The sequence below is a fragment of the Micropterus salmoides genome, unplaced genomic scaffold, assembly GCF_014851395.1.
Source record: "Micropterus salmoides isolate LMB-PRFRI ecotype aquatic unplaced genomic scaffold, ASM1485139v1 Ms_hic_scaffold_12, whole genome shotgun sequence".
Lineage (NCBI taxonomy): Eukaryota > Metazoa > Chordata > Actinopteri > Centrarchiformes > Centrarchidae > Micropterus > Micropterus salmoides.
In genome coordinates, this window is record NW_024040263.1 from 15,027,948 (window position 1) to 15,043,107 (window position 15,160).

The 15,160-nt window shown below is 40.4% G+C and overlaps 1 protein-coding gene across 11 annotated transcripts in view; it reads left to right on the forward strand.

The window, feature by feature from the left end:
• The window catches only part of LOC119899130 (receptor-type tyrosine-protein phosphatase delta-like), a 142,855-nt gene that overhangs the window by 20,121 nt on the left and 107,574 nt on the right, over positions 1–15,160 (forward strand). For all 11 annotated transcript variants that reach the window (XM_038713559.1, XM_038713564.1, XM_038713566.1 and 8 more), the window contains exons 3-4: positions 2,946–2,971; positions 14,543–14,618. The gene's annotated coding sequence lies outside the window, so the exon portion shown is untranslated. The remainder of the gene's footprint in view (positions 1–2,945; positions 2,972–14,542; positions 14,619–15,160) is intronic.

The window sequence follows — 15,160 nt, forward strand, 5'->3', positions numbered from 1 at the left end:
AATTACTGTGACAAATCTAATCATACAATATCATGTCAATAATACTGAAATAAGATGCACAACTTCACCTAGTATTCAAGAATTCTCTCATGACAAAATATTCTAATGAATGGTGGTGGCAACACAGACACAGATGTGTAGTTTGTTGCATTTGGATGTCACTTAAAAACATATTCAGCACGTTCTGTGCTAATTCTAGCACATTGTTTCCTGTAAGCACCTTTTTTCAAAATAGTTTTACCAAAGTATTTTGATACTGAAGACCAAATCATCCTTGATGGGTGAGAAAGTTGATGCTGTTGACAGGTTTCTGTCTCTCTGGTGTCAAAAATGTTTTTTTAAGCAAGCCCAATGATAAACAAAATACCAAAGAAAGTGTGCACAACCCAAAATGGTCACACAAAGGGAACAAATGAATTCACCTACAATGCTTGCCAAAAACCATCCATCCATCCATCCATCCATCGTCAACCGCTTATCCTGCGTACAGGGTCGCGGGGGGCTGGAGCCAGTCCCAGCTTACATTGGGCGAAGGCAGGGTACACCCTGGACAGGTTGCCAGTTCATCGCAGGTAGCCAAAAAACTTTTTTTTAAAACTTGAAATCTTGGTGGCCTGATGGTTGAGGCGCACATGTATCCGCAACGTCCTCAGCTCAATGCAGGCCAAGGACCTTTGATGCCTCACTCTTTCTCTGCCATGTTTCTTTTCTGTGTTGTCACTATACAATAAAGGCACAATGCCAAAAAAATAAATAAAAACTTTTCTGGCAGGTGAAAAAGCACTTTTGTGTGTACACTGCAGTCATGTATTAAAAACAAATAAAACAGTATTCAATTTAGGGCTGAACGATATGCAAAAAAAAAAAAAAAATCATATTGTAATTATTTTTTACAGATACAATATAAATGTCACGATTTTAGATAGATATGTTAAGAAATTATGTAAAACCATGTTTTTCTGAATATTATTGTTACTTGTTCATTAATAAACAGCCACATCAAGAAATGAAGTGCTACATGATGTCTCATACTCCTGTTCATTATTTTACATATTGGGAGTATTGGCTCATCTGGACTAACATACCAAAGTAAATGAAGAAATTCTCAAAAACTATCACATCTAGTGCATCAAGTATGACCACTGACAGATGACAGGACAATGTAAGCCTCTCTGTTTCTGCACCACAGTCGATTATAAACCACATAATACGTGAAGTTTACGAATGCATTGTCAGGTGAGGATCAAGGCTCCTCTCGCTTTGCTTAATTAGATAAGCATGCAAATATTACCAAAATGTTTTTTTAATTTTTTGAAATACAACTGAAACACAAAGTAGTACTGACAGCCATAATTTATGCTTGTGGTAAACGGTGCATCATTTTCAATAGGCATTTAGCATTAATTGAAAGTACAAATGACACATTTGTGTGCACAGTGGGGAAGCAATATCCAAAAAAACAGGCTTCTTTTTAATTATTTAATTTTTAATGCAAATTCGGAAAGTATTCATTACTGGTCACTTGATAGGCACACGGTCTTGTTATATATCACCATTAGCAGTAAAAAGAAATACATGTTTTCCTCCAGGGCAGTAAAATGTGAAGCTTAGCCGCTGATCTGAGCTTCTCTGCTGTTACCATTTTATAACCAATAATATTCATCATCTGTCTCAGGAAGGTGTCGAAACATTTCTGTCAACATGACAAAGCCATAACAGAGGCTGGAGAAGAACTACATGAAATTATAATCCAACTACATATTTTTTCTACCAGCGCAGCAAAAGTTTAGCTGCTGATCTGAGCTTCGATGATGGAAGCCTGCGGTTATGTAGATAAAAATGTCTCATTCTAAGGTAATAAAAACATAATGGTTAATAATGTGAGGTCTTTATGCACCACTGAAAACTTAGTTATGGATATTATATTGCATTTCTGTCAATAGATCCTCAGAAATATTACACACTGAACTTTTAAGGGTTAAAATTAAGGTTAGTGTATGTTTAGATGAAATTTGTCAGTACCAACTCACCCTCATGCCATGTACAACCTTGTGTTATATATTGTCTTTGGTTGCTCTGCAGCAACTTCCTGGAACTCTACTGTAATGTACCACCGTGTGCTCCATATGAGCTTGTACTTTCAGAGTCTTAAATATAACTTATTCAAGTTCTCTTTAGAGTAGAAAAGCAAAATGGTACCTGGATTATATTTAGGTGACCTTTTCAGAAAAAGAGAGAGCTACAGCTAATTTGTGTCACAAGAACACATTTTTTTTCAAGTGAGTTGAACCTTTACCCCAGGGTATCTGAAGCTATTCAAGTATCCGACATGCACTTCTTAATACTGGCAGCTTTAGGGTGTTTATACCGTCTCTTTCCAAGGCCGCATGTATTGCAGCCAGGGGAGCGTAGCAGTGTGAAGTACAGTAGGTCAGTGGTTGGCAAGGGAAGACAGAGACAACAACACCCAACAAACCAGTACTATCTCCCCACTTCCTGCTCCGCTCTACTGGGGTCTGATAAAGTCTGGAGCTGCAGAGGGATGGGAGGAGATGAATAAATATTGTACAGGTTCCAGAGATTCAGCAAATCCATGAGGACTATTTCGAGAATATATATTTTTTCTTTTTTTCTTTTGTTTATTTAAAGTTTTCTCTTTAACAGCCCCCTCAAAAGCAGATTTAAGGACAGCCTCTTTTATGTTTTTTTTTAATGATGCTACTGTCAAATGACATTAAGTGCAACAGAAACCTTTTTCGCTTTGCAAATCCACTAGCACTTTGAAATCTATCTGTTCTACCTCACACATTCTCCTGTTAAGTGTGTTGGAAAGTTGTTGTTCTACAACTGCGCCCTATGGTAATAAAATTTAAATCCCTTTTTCTCTCTTCCCCTCTTGTTCTCTCTCCTCTGTCTCTCCCCCTTTTCACTCCTTCTCTTTACAGTTTGACGTGTTGAAGTGCTTATTAAGGTAAGAGAGTCTCATTTCGTGTTTTCCTTCTCTTGTACTTTCTTCCCTCTGATTTTCAACCCATAAAACACAGCATGCCATCAGCACTTGGCACAGTGTGTGTATCACGAAACAATCTGCGTCCTCAAAATTTATTTGGCTGAGGATCCCGCTCACTGAAACACAATAACATTGTGTTAAGATAACAAAGAGACACTCTGGGTAGCACTCTCACTGCACTCCCCTGGTAAAGCCATGATCAGAAATGCACAGACCTGAATATGCAGCCTATAGCTTTATATAGGGAATATACCGCATGTTTATATTTATTTTATATATTATATTTATTTTATATATTTATTTATTTATTTATATATATGTTTATCCTTCCATCAGTTAATAAATAATTTTAATCAACTGGATATATCGTAAGGGCTGTGTAGTAATTCTGCGCAGTACAGACAAAGAGTAATAATAAACGGTAAATCCTTTTCCACGGTGTCTTGCAACTGAATCTTCCTGTCACAAGCTGTTAGTCATAACTGGGTCAAAAAAAACTGCCTTATAGTTTTTAAAAGGCAAGACCACTGTTATTGTTTATTTATGGATTACTGGTTTCAGCTTTAGTAAATCTCAAACTTATTACTTTTCAGGCTGGGATGCTGTGTAATAATATCAGCAGACTCACAATACTTTCAAAAGAAAATTAAATGTGCTACAGTGCCATAAAACTGGACCTGACTGACCTTGTGGTTGGGCATGCAGGATGTGTGTGTGATATCTGACTGCAGTGTACAGTGTGAGCATGGGCAGACCATGCATGGTGTGCATGCGTTTTTGTTACGTGGAAAAAAACTTGTGTCTCCAAATGACTTTGGATTGTAAATTTTTTCACTTTAGAGGTGAGTGATTTGGGTTTATTTAACTTTCTGTGAAACCTCTGTGAATATGTTACAAATTAGGGGTTTCAGACCTAATTTGTAATGTTTTCTCTATGGTGCCCTTAAAATACAGATGAAGTGTAAGATCAGAAGATTAGTGTTTATTGTCTCTTCAGATCATTGTAGTCTGACAAAATATAAACCATTTACTGTATATAAAAAATGTAAAAAAATTGAAAGACATACATACACATATTTAAATGAACCATAAAAGAGTTTTTTCTGCAAAACAGCAATTAAAAACATTTGGCTCAAAAAGGTTGTTAATATTTTTTTCACCATATATTTAAAAATTAAATGCTGCCACATATCAATATTGAGAAAAATCTGTGATACTGTAATCATTGCTGAATTTTGTCCAAGTCACCCACACTTACCTCAGAACTGAGGTAGGTGTGGGATGCCTCCAAAAAAGTTAAGACATAAAAAGGACCACAATTGTAGCTGCAAGGTTTTCTACCAAACACTGATGCCATTTTTGTGTACCCCTTAGTGTTTGTTTGCTTTGGTACCCAAGGTCAGATTTTTACATTTCTGTGTGTGTGTTTGTGTGAGGGCATGTGTCTACATCTTGGTCTCTGTCTCCCTTCTTGTGTGTGCCTGGTTCCCTGTGTTTGGAGTGGGCTCTGTTGGGACTGTGTGTAGAGCCTCATTAGTGGCTAAGGTTTGGCTGGCCCGCTGCTACTTGAGACTCACTCGGGGGCACAAAGTCATATGTTACTCTACTGCTGGCCCATCTGCCACACTGGCCCTTACTTGAGACTCTGAGATCTGGTTCTTTTTCTGTGCATTTGCATCTTTGTAAGCAGTGGTGGAAGCTAACTAAGTACATTAACTAAAGTATTGTACTCTACAGCACTAAAGCAAAACAGATATTATTGTTGTTTAAAGTACCTTAACTGCTTCGAAAGAACTGTGTGTGACAGCCACTGCTGAAACTCTGCTGCACCTCCCCAGGGGGTCTCACAGTTTGAAAACGTGTGTTATAGATTAAACTACACAGTATATAAAGCAGTTAAAACTAGAAGAGTGGGATCTCCACCAGGTGGATCTGGGGGCATGTGGGAGGGGAACAGGGAGTGCAGGGCAGGCTGTGTGTCCAGTCTGTATGCATGAGAGTAGTGGAATGAACGAGAGAAAGCCATTCCCCCAAAACCCATTTTCATGCACAATGAGTGCACGAGCAGACTGTGCGCAGGTAGGCAGGTGGATAGGTAGACAGGCAGGTAGTCAATTGGAATTAATATGCAGATACTCCCTGCTGGATGTCAGTTTTTGAATCACGATAAAGGTCAAAATGTGGCCAGCAACAGACTAGGTCATTTAGCCTAGCTGGTTGACGGAATTGCCTTTTGCAATGTCGTATTGCATATCGTAAAATGGGAAATACTGCTGAAAAGATGAAAGTTTAAGCTTTTCGATTGGTTCAGTCAATAAAATAGGATTTGTGAATCACCTTATCCGCGAGAGGCCTTGAGCATACATTCACAGATGTGCACAAGAGAATATTAGGCTGTAGTAGTAGTGAGATTAGCTGCAGACGGATACACACATGCACACTACCAAACACATGATGGCCTCCTGACTTAAAAATAATGTCATAATGAAATAACACAGACATGGGGCCCAAATGAAGTTTATGTCCTCACCCTCCACCCCCCACCCCCCCAGCAAAAGTGGATTTAATTTCTATCAATCATTAACAATATGGGATATTGAAATAAACAAAAGATCCATATTAGCAAATAGCCTTACTTGCATCAGAACACTTTATTTGTTTATGTGAATTAATCATATTCATGCAACTTAGGTCTGGACAGCATCCACAAGTGATGAATCTGGATGTCAGCTGGTGATTGTTTTGGTGGCTAATTTACTTAATTACGAATTCCTGGCAGGCCAGATACATCGATAAACACAGATAGACATGGATAGGACAGAATGACCCCTGCATGAACTGGTCTAGTGCACAATGTGCACAACAGCTTTAAACAGCTTAAGTTGTGTAATTTGTTGTGTTGTGTTAGTGATGAAACTTGTTTAAAGCCTTAGTTTTAATAGCTCCACTCAGCAGGAGAAAGGTTAATTATCACATCCTGTTACAGACAGACAGGACACCTCCCCCTGTCAAGCACACACACACACACTCTGAGCCACACAAACACGCGAACAACACTGTGTGGGTGTGTGTGGGTGTGTGTGTGTGTGTGTGTGGATCTGTCATATAAAGATGTAATTTAGCATCTGTTTGTCCTCATTTCCCTCATCACTTGATTGAGGCCTTCATTTCTCTTTTGGTTTACTCCCTGCCTCCCTCCTCCTCTCCCATTACTCATATTCACAATATGATGCCACAGTATTCATTCACAGGGTTGTTCATCAGGTAAAAATGGACACAGTCCCCTTGGATCACGTTTCTTCACTTTGATACAATGTGTGAATTGGGCAGGTTTATCACAAAAATGGGGTGCATTTAAAAAAAAACGAAATGACAGATGAGTGGACAGAGGTGTTCAGTGGATGTGAAGCAGAGAACCACAGAAAATGATTTCTCTTGTGTTCTCTGGAAGATGCCAAACACTTTAGAGCAAAAAAAAAATTTAACTGACAACTCAAAACGAACCAAGTAGAAGTAGTGGAATTTCTTTTCTCCTAAAAAATGAACACCTCTACTTTAGATCATGAACCCTTTTACAATATCTCTACACTCTTTCACGTCATCCACTCAACCCTCCCTTCCACTTTATCTTTCTCCTAAAATGTTCCTATCCCCTTCTTTTATTCCCTCTCAAGTGTTTTTCCTCTCAAGTGTTTTTCCTCTTATCCTCCGATATTTGCACACATCCACCCCAGACTTGTGTTGTCTCCCATCCACCTCCTCCCTCTCTCCATCCTCATTTCATTGCCAGTCTAGACAGCTTCAGCAGCAGGTGCTGAGGCTGGTGAGGTGGAGAAAATAGGGTGATAGGGAGCAAGGGAGGAAAGGAGCCAAGGGGATAAGGAAGACTGAGTGAGAACAGAGAGAGATTAATAGATCAAGCAGAGAGGCGTATGATGAAAGTTTAGAAGAGTATGGAGAGGAAAGGAAAGGAGAGGGGTGGTTCAGGTTGAGGCAGGATTGGAGCAAAGAGGAAGGAGGGGGAGATATGAAAGCAGAGATCCGAGTAAATCAGGTAGGTGATATGTGGAGGGGAGAGGTGCGGAAGAGGCTATTTTAATGCAGGGTAGAAATCAGGTGCTGGGGGTGGGGAGAGAAGGAAGTGGCAAAGAAAGGAAGACGGGGAGGAGAGGTGTGGAGCGGGGGGGGGGGGGGGGGGGGGGGAGTCCCAAGAAAATGTAGGGGCTAAGTGAGAAAGAGGAGGGAGCACAAGGATGGATGGATGGATGGAGTATGTGTAGGGGAGAGGACAGGAACAGCGTTGTTGTGCTTTTACGGGAGGACACCGGCTGCAAGGAAGTGAAGTGGGTAATAAGGCCATAGCTCATTCCTGTGGAGCAGCCTCTATCCTATTAGTGACTACCTCTCACTGGATGACTTATATGCACCTCGTTTTTCACCAAAAGTATGACAGCAGATGCTTGGTAAGAAACAAACACATGCGCACACACATACACGTTCACACAATCACAGGAGCAGTGACAGGAGAAATCTGCTGCTACCTTCCAGATGTGAAGACAGAATGCCATCAGTGCAAAAAAAACAAAAACAACAGCTTACGATAAAGTGTCAGATGGTAGAATTACTTTAGAAATAACTGAAAAAATGTTCTACATTCTAAAATGTGGAGGCTATCAGGAGACGTTACTTAAGAGGGTTTACCAGGCAGCCAGTTTTGAGAATATTTGCTGACCATTAACAGTTAGCTTAATGTTAACCTGTTAACAGGTTAACAGGTTTTAAATGTTTAGGCTTAACAGTGGTTAACGTTAGCAAGAAAGCTAAGAATGCACAATATGTAAACAAGACAACTGTGAAATTGTGTCTTATTTCTCCTCTTTTAGCAAAAGCTAACTGCCTCCCCACTTCTCCAGCCGCATTGCCAAGCTAACGCATACTGAATCATCAAACTGCTGCTAAGACAGCAAAAGGCTATCCTTCACAATTAAGTAAAGTAAGTAAAGCAGCGTTAGTGTGATTAGTACTGTACTATTTCCCTTAAACTATTCACAGTAATAGTGAAGAAAAGAAAGTTTAATGGAAAAGCAAACAGAAAGAGCAGTCTCCTGTGAACTCCATGAACCAGATGTCAGTCATGAGTTGATATAATTTTAGCTCAGTCACTCAGCTCAGCCTGTTCCAAGCAAGGAAACAGATCATCTTCTGTTCAACTAACAACCTTGCACACTTATAGTGGGTGTCTCAGTGCTGTATAATCAGTTGCTCCAGGGAATTTTGTAATTGCAAGATATTTAACAAAATCCCCTGCTATCTTGCAAGGGTTTGCAATTTGGACCAGTCCCCACACTTTTACTTCATAAACCCTCCCAAATTCTTTTAGTTTTTCTAAAACAGTGCCATTGTGTCAGAACAATCAAATGGGAGACGTCTGGTTAGCATTTACAAACTATTTCAAACTGCCTTTAAAGCGAAATGAGGAAAAAGAGCAGAACTAATTGTCTTACAGTTTTGCAGAAAAACCACTAGGCAATTATTTTAAATAAAAAAGGATTCAAAACATCACAATTGTCTTGATACTACACACATAAATACACACATACATAGTTAAAACATCTTTTCATTCCCGTCTTGTCCTTTTAAAGTGAAAGTTCATTTGTGTTATTGTAATATACCATCTCCGCTGTGACATTTTCTTCTGAGAATGAAGACTGACCCCGTCAGGCTCCTCAATCGTTGAAGTCTAAGCAAACCCAAGGACTAATGATTTGGAGAAAGGTGATATAAGAATCTCCTCCAATAATTTTAGCCATTTTAATTAAATGAATGCATATTCTTCCCTGTGAAGAATTTGGGGCAGCTGTATCAGCAATAGGGGGAAGAAAAAGAGAGAGAAAGAGAAAATGGGTCACTTTGGCGGAGCTTCATTAGAAAACCCGCTGCAGTCATTCTGTGGCCATTCGAATTCTGCTCCAGCATTCCCATTCTGCAGTTGTGGGATTCCAATATCAGCCTTAACATTTGTGACCTCGTCAAAAGCAAGAAATAAGCAGGTGTCAGGTCGTGCTGGTCTCACCCACCGCCACCTCTTTGACACCCTGCCCCCTTTCTCCATATATTCTGCCTAAATTAACACTCTTCCTCGCACGCCTGGGAGGGAAAATGTCAGGTGTTTCCTATCCAGAACTTTGCAGGTTCATAGTGAGAAAAGCTGCATTCATTGTCTTTGCCAGTGAAAGAATTAAGATGTTAGCACTGAGACAATTTGATGTTAACTGTGCGAGGGAATTAGATGTACTGTGTAATTTTGCCTTTCAAAGATGATAGCTGAGCAGATGGAATGGGGCAAAGCTGTGTCAGAGTTTCTTCCTTCTTATATCTCATTTGCCCTTTCTCATTTGCTATAATTCTCCTTATCTTCGTCCCTCTCCTTCACCCATAACACCCAATCATTTTTCTTCCTTACCCTCTGTGTAGTAGACACTTTCTCTCACTTCTTTCAGTCTCTCAGTCAGTCGTTCTCTTGGCCCAGAGCACAGTAGCGTCTAATATGTCTTTAAAAGTGGGACACCACTGAGTAATTTGTTGCACCTACCAAATGATAATTCAGAGTTGTCACCATGTATCCATGACTGCAGGGCCTCCCCAAGCACACAAAAGCATCTGCTGTCTGCTGAGAACAGTCATCGTGATTTTCTCGTCATTATAGTGTTAAATAGAATTTGAAAATATACGACTATTTCACAAAGATGTGACACCGTTTCACAGCAGGAATGTCTGTGCCCTTTGTGTAAGCTGCATCATTTCACTACCATTACATGGATTTTGCAGTGTTATGGATTGCTTACAGTCACCCTCTGCTGTAGCTTTTCTTCCTACCAGTAAGAAGTATCCTTCAACAGCATTGTGTAATGTCTTCTGTGGGGCTGAAACTTTGTCAAATCTTATAACCCCAGCAACGTTGTCACAGTTATCTTGTCTTGGACTGGGACACTACACGTTTTAAGGCCTGGGTGATAAATGGGTTGTAGAGTTTGAAGGATGTAGGCATTTCTCAGTCATGGAGGGACTAACAAAAAATACAGATTCAGACCCATACAAGGGATAAAAGGTCAGGATATCTCTTCCACTGTGGCATCAATTTTGACCATTCTCTTCAGGGCTCGACAGTAGGGGTTGCCAGGTTGCCACTGGCAACACCAAACATCAAAACGTGCACCCAAAGTCAATACATTTTTTAATATTTGTTGCATTAGTGATCATCACAAATCAATATAAAAATTGATTCAACTGACAAACAAGTCTCCCGAAATGTTTGAGCATCAAGTTCACTAGTTCAAGGTAACAAACAGAACCATGAAGCTAGATAAGCGCTGGAGTTGTTGAAGGCCACCAGGAGAGGTTACTTAAGATTCAAATTCAGTACAGTATCAGATAAAACACAAACTATAAAGAATTTTGTTCAGCTACTGCAGTGGTTCTCAAACATTTTCTGTCATGTCCCCTATGACAAGCTGAAAAAAGTTCATACCCCACCTACACCACATGTAAAAGATTGAATTCTTATGAATCATTACCAACATTGGGAGCAACAAAAAAAGGAGCCTAGTTGAATTTGATTGAATAAAAGAAACGATTCAGGTCAGCACGGTAGCATCAGCAACTCTTGTTTATTTATTGCCTTACATAAATCATGCTCATTCAGTGCTCATATTTTCTCCTGGTCATCCACCCCCCATGTCATTCTGTCTCTTGCAAATCATACAACTTTATAGAAATGCAATACTAAATCACTGGAGTGCTTTTGTCATGTTATTCCAACATTTGAAACATGGGAATGCATATAAACCTGCATTCATTTATTTTGTTGACCACTTGGGGTAAACACAACAAGCAGTTAACACAAGTTTGACATACAGTATTATCACCAACAAAGTTGATATGATGAACATGTTGGCAAACAACTGCCTATTTAGACATCCAGCAGACACAGGGCAAAATTAGCATTGATTTGGAGTTGTGTTTCTAGCCAATCTAAATCCAGGCTTCACTCTCCATTTAGCTCTGTTTTGGTCTTTATGCTAATGCTTTGCTATGTTCAGCGGCTAGTTGCTCACCTCGTCTCTCTGCCATTTCATGCAGGGCACATAGTGTACAGTGGGTTTATCAGAGATTTATTTATTTTTTTTGCTGAAACCAGCTGCTGTTGCTGCTGAAAACAAGGTTAATGAAGTCAAATTATGTGTTCTTTGGTGAGACTGAACCAAAACAGAAAATCTGCAGGTGTTGAAACCAAAACACTGCGCAGAAAGACTCCATTTTCCATCCCCGTCACCCTAACCTAACCTACAGTAAAGTGAACATGAAGTCAAAGAAAATGTGTTTTTCTAACAGTGAACATATATCTCATTGTTCTCATTGAGATGAGTGTTATGTCAGCTTGAGAATACCAATAGAGGCATAAGATTTAAAACCAAATCTCTGGTTTTAACTCCAAGGAATTCTGTTGCATTTGGTATGTTAAATCAAGACATAGGCACAGTGGAGCATTGTAATCTGACTCGACTCAAAATCCCAGATTTAGCTGTACTTATCCTACTTTAGGTTTTAAGAGGAGCTAATTTTTTATGTAGTTTAGTATTAAAGTGTGACTTGAATTTCTATCCTATGTGCGCTTCTTCTCTGTCTCCATGTTATCTTGCTGTCTCATGTTCAGGTTGTTGGATGAATACACAGAGAGAGACCTTAACCGTCGTTCAATAATCCTTATTCCACTGTAGCCCTTTTTTCTATCTCAAGAGGTTCAAGAGCAGTGGGTCACTTTTGAAGGCTCAGTTGAGTTATGCAGGAATTTGTGCATCATGTATCCTCTCAAAGTGCTTAATCATTCTTGAGGGGGCAGATTAGATGCCTATTCCTTTGTGTAAACTCTTAAACGTCAGACACACACATGCACAAGTTGTAAACAAGTTCAAGTTGTTTACCCTTAATCGTGTCATGCCACTCTGAGGGTCCCCGTTGCCAGCTTGACCTGCAATAACCTCCTTAACATTCTGGGAAAACTTTGATCAGTACTTTACACACACACCTCGAAAGGGTAAACATGTTTACAAAGTTAAATTTGCTGCTGAAATACATTTTCTCTAGAAAATTACATGACTGATGAGCATATGGTCTTGAACCATTTCACACTTAACTGTCGCTTTAAAAAGGGATGGTGCAGTTTAAGGAGGGTTGTGTCTAGAGATAAAGTTTGTAGGTAATCATGTCAGTGTTATGCATGGCCCCTACTGTGGCACTACATTGAAAGTAGGGCTTAAGAGATGGCCATCTGATGCCCTGCTTACCCACTTGCCTTGATGTTGAGTCCAGTTGACAGAAACCTAAGAAGAGTGTTTCACACATGCTGAGTGAAGCCAAACCAAAGTAAATCGAGTTCCACTGATCTGCCCTGGTTAGGGTTAGACATCAAAAAATTATCTGGGCCATTGCAGTGCAGGTCAGTGCAGAAATAGTTTGGTTCGTGAAGTGAAAAGGGTATGTGAAAGCACTTTAGTGACCTAAATAATTTGCTGCTTTGCGCGTGAATCATTTTCGCCACAAGCAGAAACCTTTAAGGTGATGTCCAGACAGAACAACTACAGTTGAATTTCCTTCAAATTACTATCAACATTTTGACTCTCACTGAATAGTCACTTCAGTCATCCACATAAAAGGGATTCAGAGGCTGCTCTGAAGGGCTCCCATGGGATTCCTCACAAATATTCAAAGCAACCAAAAGGGTTTGCAGACAGACTTTCACCAAGGGCGCCACTTTATCACACAAAAACTCAGGGAGAAAACTACAGTAATGCCGTGTCCACAAAAACAGGATAAACATAACTTGTCCTAGCTATATTGTGCAAGACCAGTAAACTGAAATTGCTTGAGCCAACATGAGCTTTCCAAATGATCTAGTTTCCAAACTCTTCTTCTCCCGCACAAGGCTGCTGAGGCTTTAATTACTTCTGCTAGGCCAGCACAGGTGAAGCACATTCTCACTAACAAGGTGGTTTCCAACCAGGGAGCACTGAAACACCAACAGGAAAATAACATGATGGAGAGGAGAACTGGCGCCTGCAATAGAGGGTAACCGATGCTTATAATAATCCTCCACCCAACTGATTTCACCGGCCATTGTCAGATCGTTACAGAAGAAACACAGTGCGAGTGGAAAGGAATCCAGGGAGGAATGTGTCATCGACTGAAAATAAAGTGTGAACTAGTTTTCACACGTAAAGCACATGCATTTGCCAAAGTGCACATATATGCAAGCTATCTCTCTCATGTCTGAGACTGATCATCAGAGCGAGACACAGATTCTTCAAATGGCTTTTGAGATGCAGCCACTGTGACCTGAAAACAGGTGTTTAGAGGTCAAGGAGTGCAATGTCCCACTTTTAATTATTTATTCAATCACTCATGATCTTTACATCATCATATCCTGCAGTTAATGTATGCTGCCATCATCGTCTGCCCTTATTTAGTAAGTCGGTCAGCAGCACAAACACAGGAGTGGTGTAACAGCACAGACTAGTGGGGACTCTTTGTTATGGCACCTTGCTCCAGTTGCCAGTGACAGAATCACTCTAACTATCTTAATATTTCAACCATTTATGTGCTGTAATCTAATTCTTGTTATTTTGGCTGTAAAATATGTAAAATATAAATTATAACTACTGAGATTTGATATTTAAATATTGCATATAATATCACAGCACTACTGCGGAAGGTGTCAAAACAGATTTCATAATCCGTTATAAGTAACTGTGCAACTGCACATGATCCTTTAAGAGCCTGATTTCACTCCACCAGCGAGGTGATTTCTATTTTGCTACAACTCGGTGCGCTTTGCTGCACGCCGTGGATGGCAGAAGGATTCTGGGTAACAGCACAGGGTTATTGCAGTCGCACAGCATGGAAGAGTAACATCTGGATGTGTGCGCTTGGGTGTATGTGTACAGAGTCTCTCTTTGCCTACGTCCCACACCCCTCTATGCTAGTATACACACATGTGTCCTAATGGAACCCCTTTGATCTGTCAGAGTGTGTCCTTACCATACGGACATGCTGGATGCTTTCCCCACTATGGCTTTTTAGCCACTCATCTCTTCAGCCCTATATGGCTTGTAGGTAGCTGACATTAAAAGCCCCAGTACCCAGTATAGGAGATGAACCAAGGTTGTCCATTTGACCAGATTGTTTGCTTTTGGAACAACTATTGCACATTAATTGTGTGTATCTATTCCAGCATTCAGATCAAAGCTTCCAGTTATTGCATACTATGACATAAACACACACATACCAATGCAAATGAAAGTGCAAGCAGATGCAAAGACAGGGAACTTAGTTGAAAGGCAGGCAGAGTTGGCTTTAAGAGCATTGAGTTCTGGAAGGCTAAGGCTCTATTCCTAATCCCTCTCCTACATTTTCCCCTTCCCTTCCCTTCCCTGCCTCCCTTTGCCTTCTCTCTGTGTCTCTTCTTCTGTCTTGCAGGAGAATTCTGGGGAGATTTCTTGCTCTCTCATTCCTCAAGGATGAAGCAGCACAGTGGACGTGTGTACTGAAACAGGTAAGCACTGAATATCAAGATGACCTTCGAACAGACACATGCACACACATAAATGTCCTTCCCTTTCTGTCAAAAGCAGATTTGTTCTGGGCCAGATTTGTTTACGATGTGCCATGTCCACTGAGTAAAACACAGAGAGGGTATACAAAAAAAAAGACAAGAGAAAGGGGTGGGATCTTGCTTCTGAGAAAGAGAGCAAAGGAAGCACAGATAGAGACTCTGTCCTCAGGGACAGAAAGAGCGAGCGAAGACAGGATGAAAGTTTAACCAAACATCAGCTCCCCACAGGAGTGGCAAATCTGCTGCCGTCGCAGTGGACAGACTGGTGGGAAGACATGCAAAGAGACAGACAGGCAGACAGGACAAGACAGAGCAGCGATCCCCAGCTGTTTTTAAAACGCTGCCTCTGATACATTATTGAATATGCTGCTCTCCAACGCATCGCTGAGCTTTCCTCTCATGTTAGCGCTCAAGTTCACATAGCGTCACCAATCTAAATATAAAGCATTCGCTCACCCCTCTTTGGTTTGTTTAAAGATGCA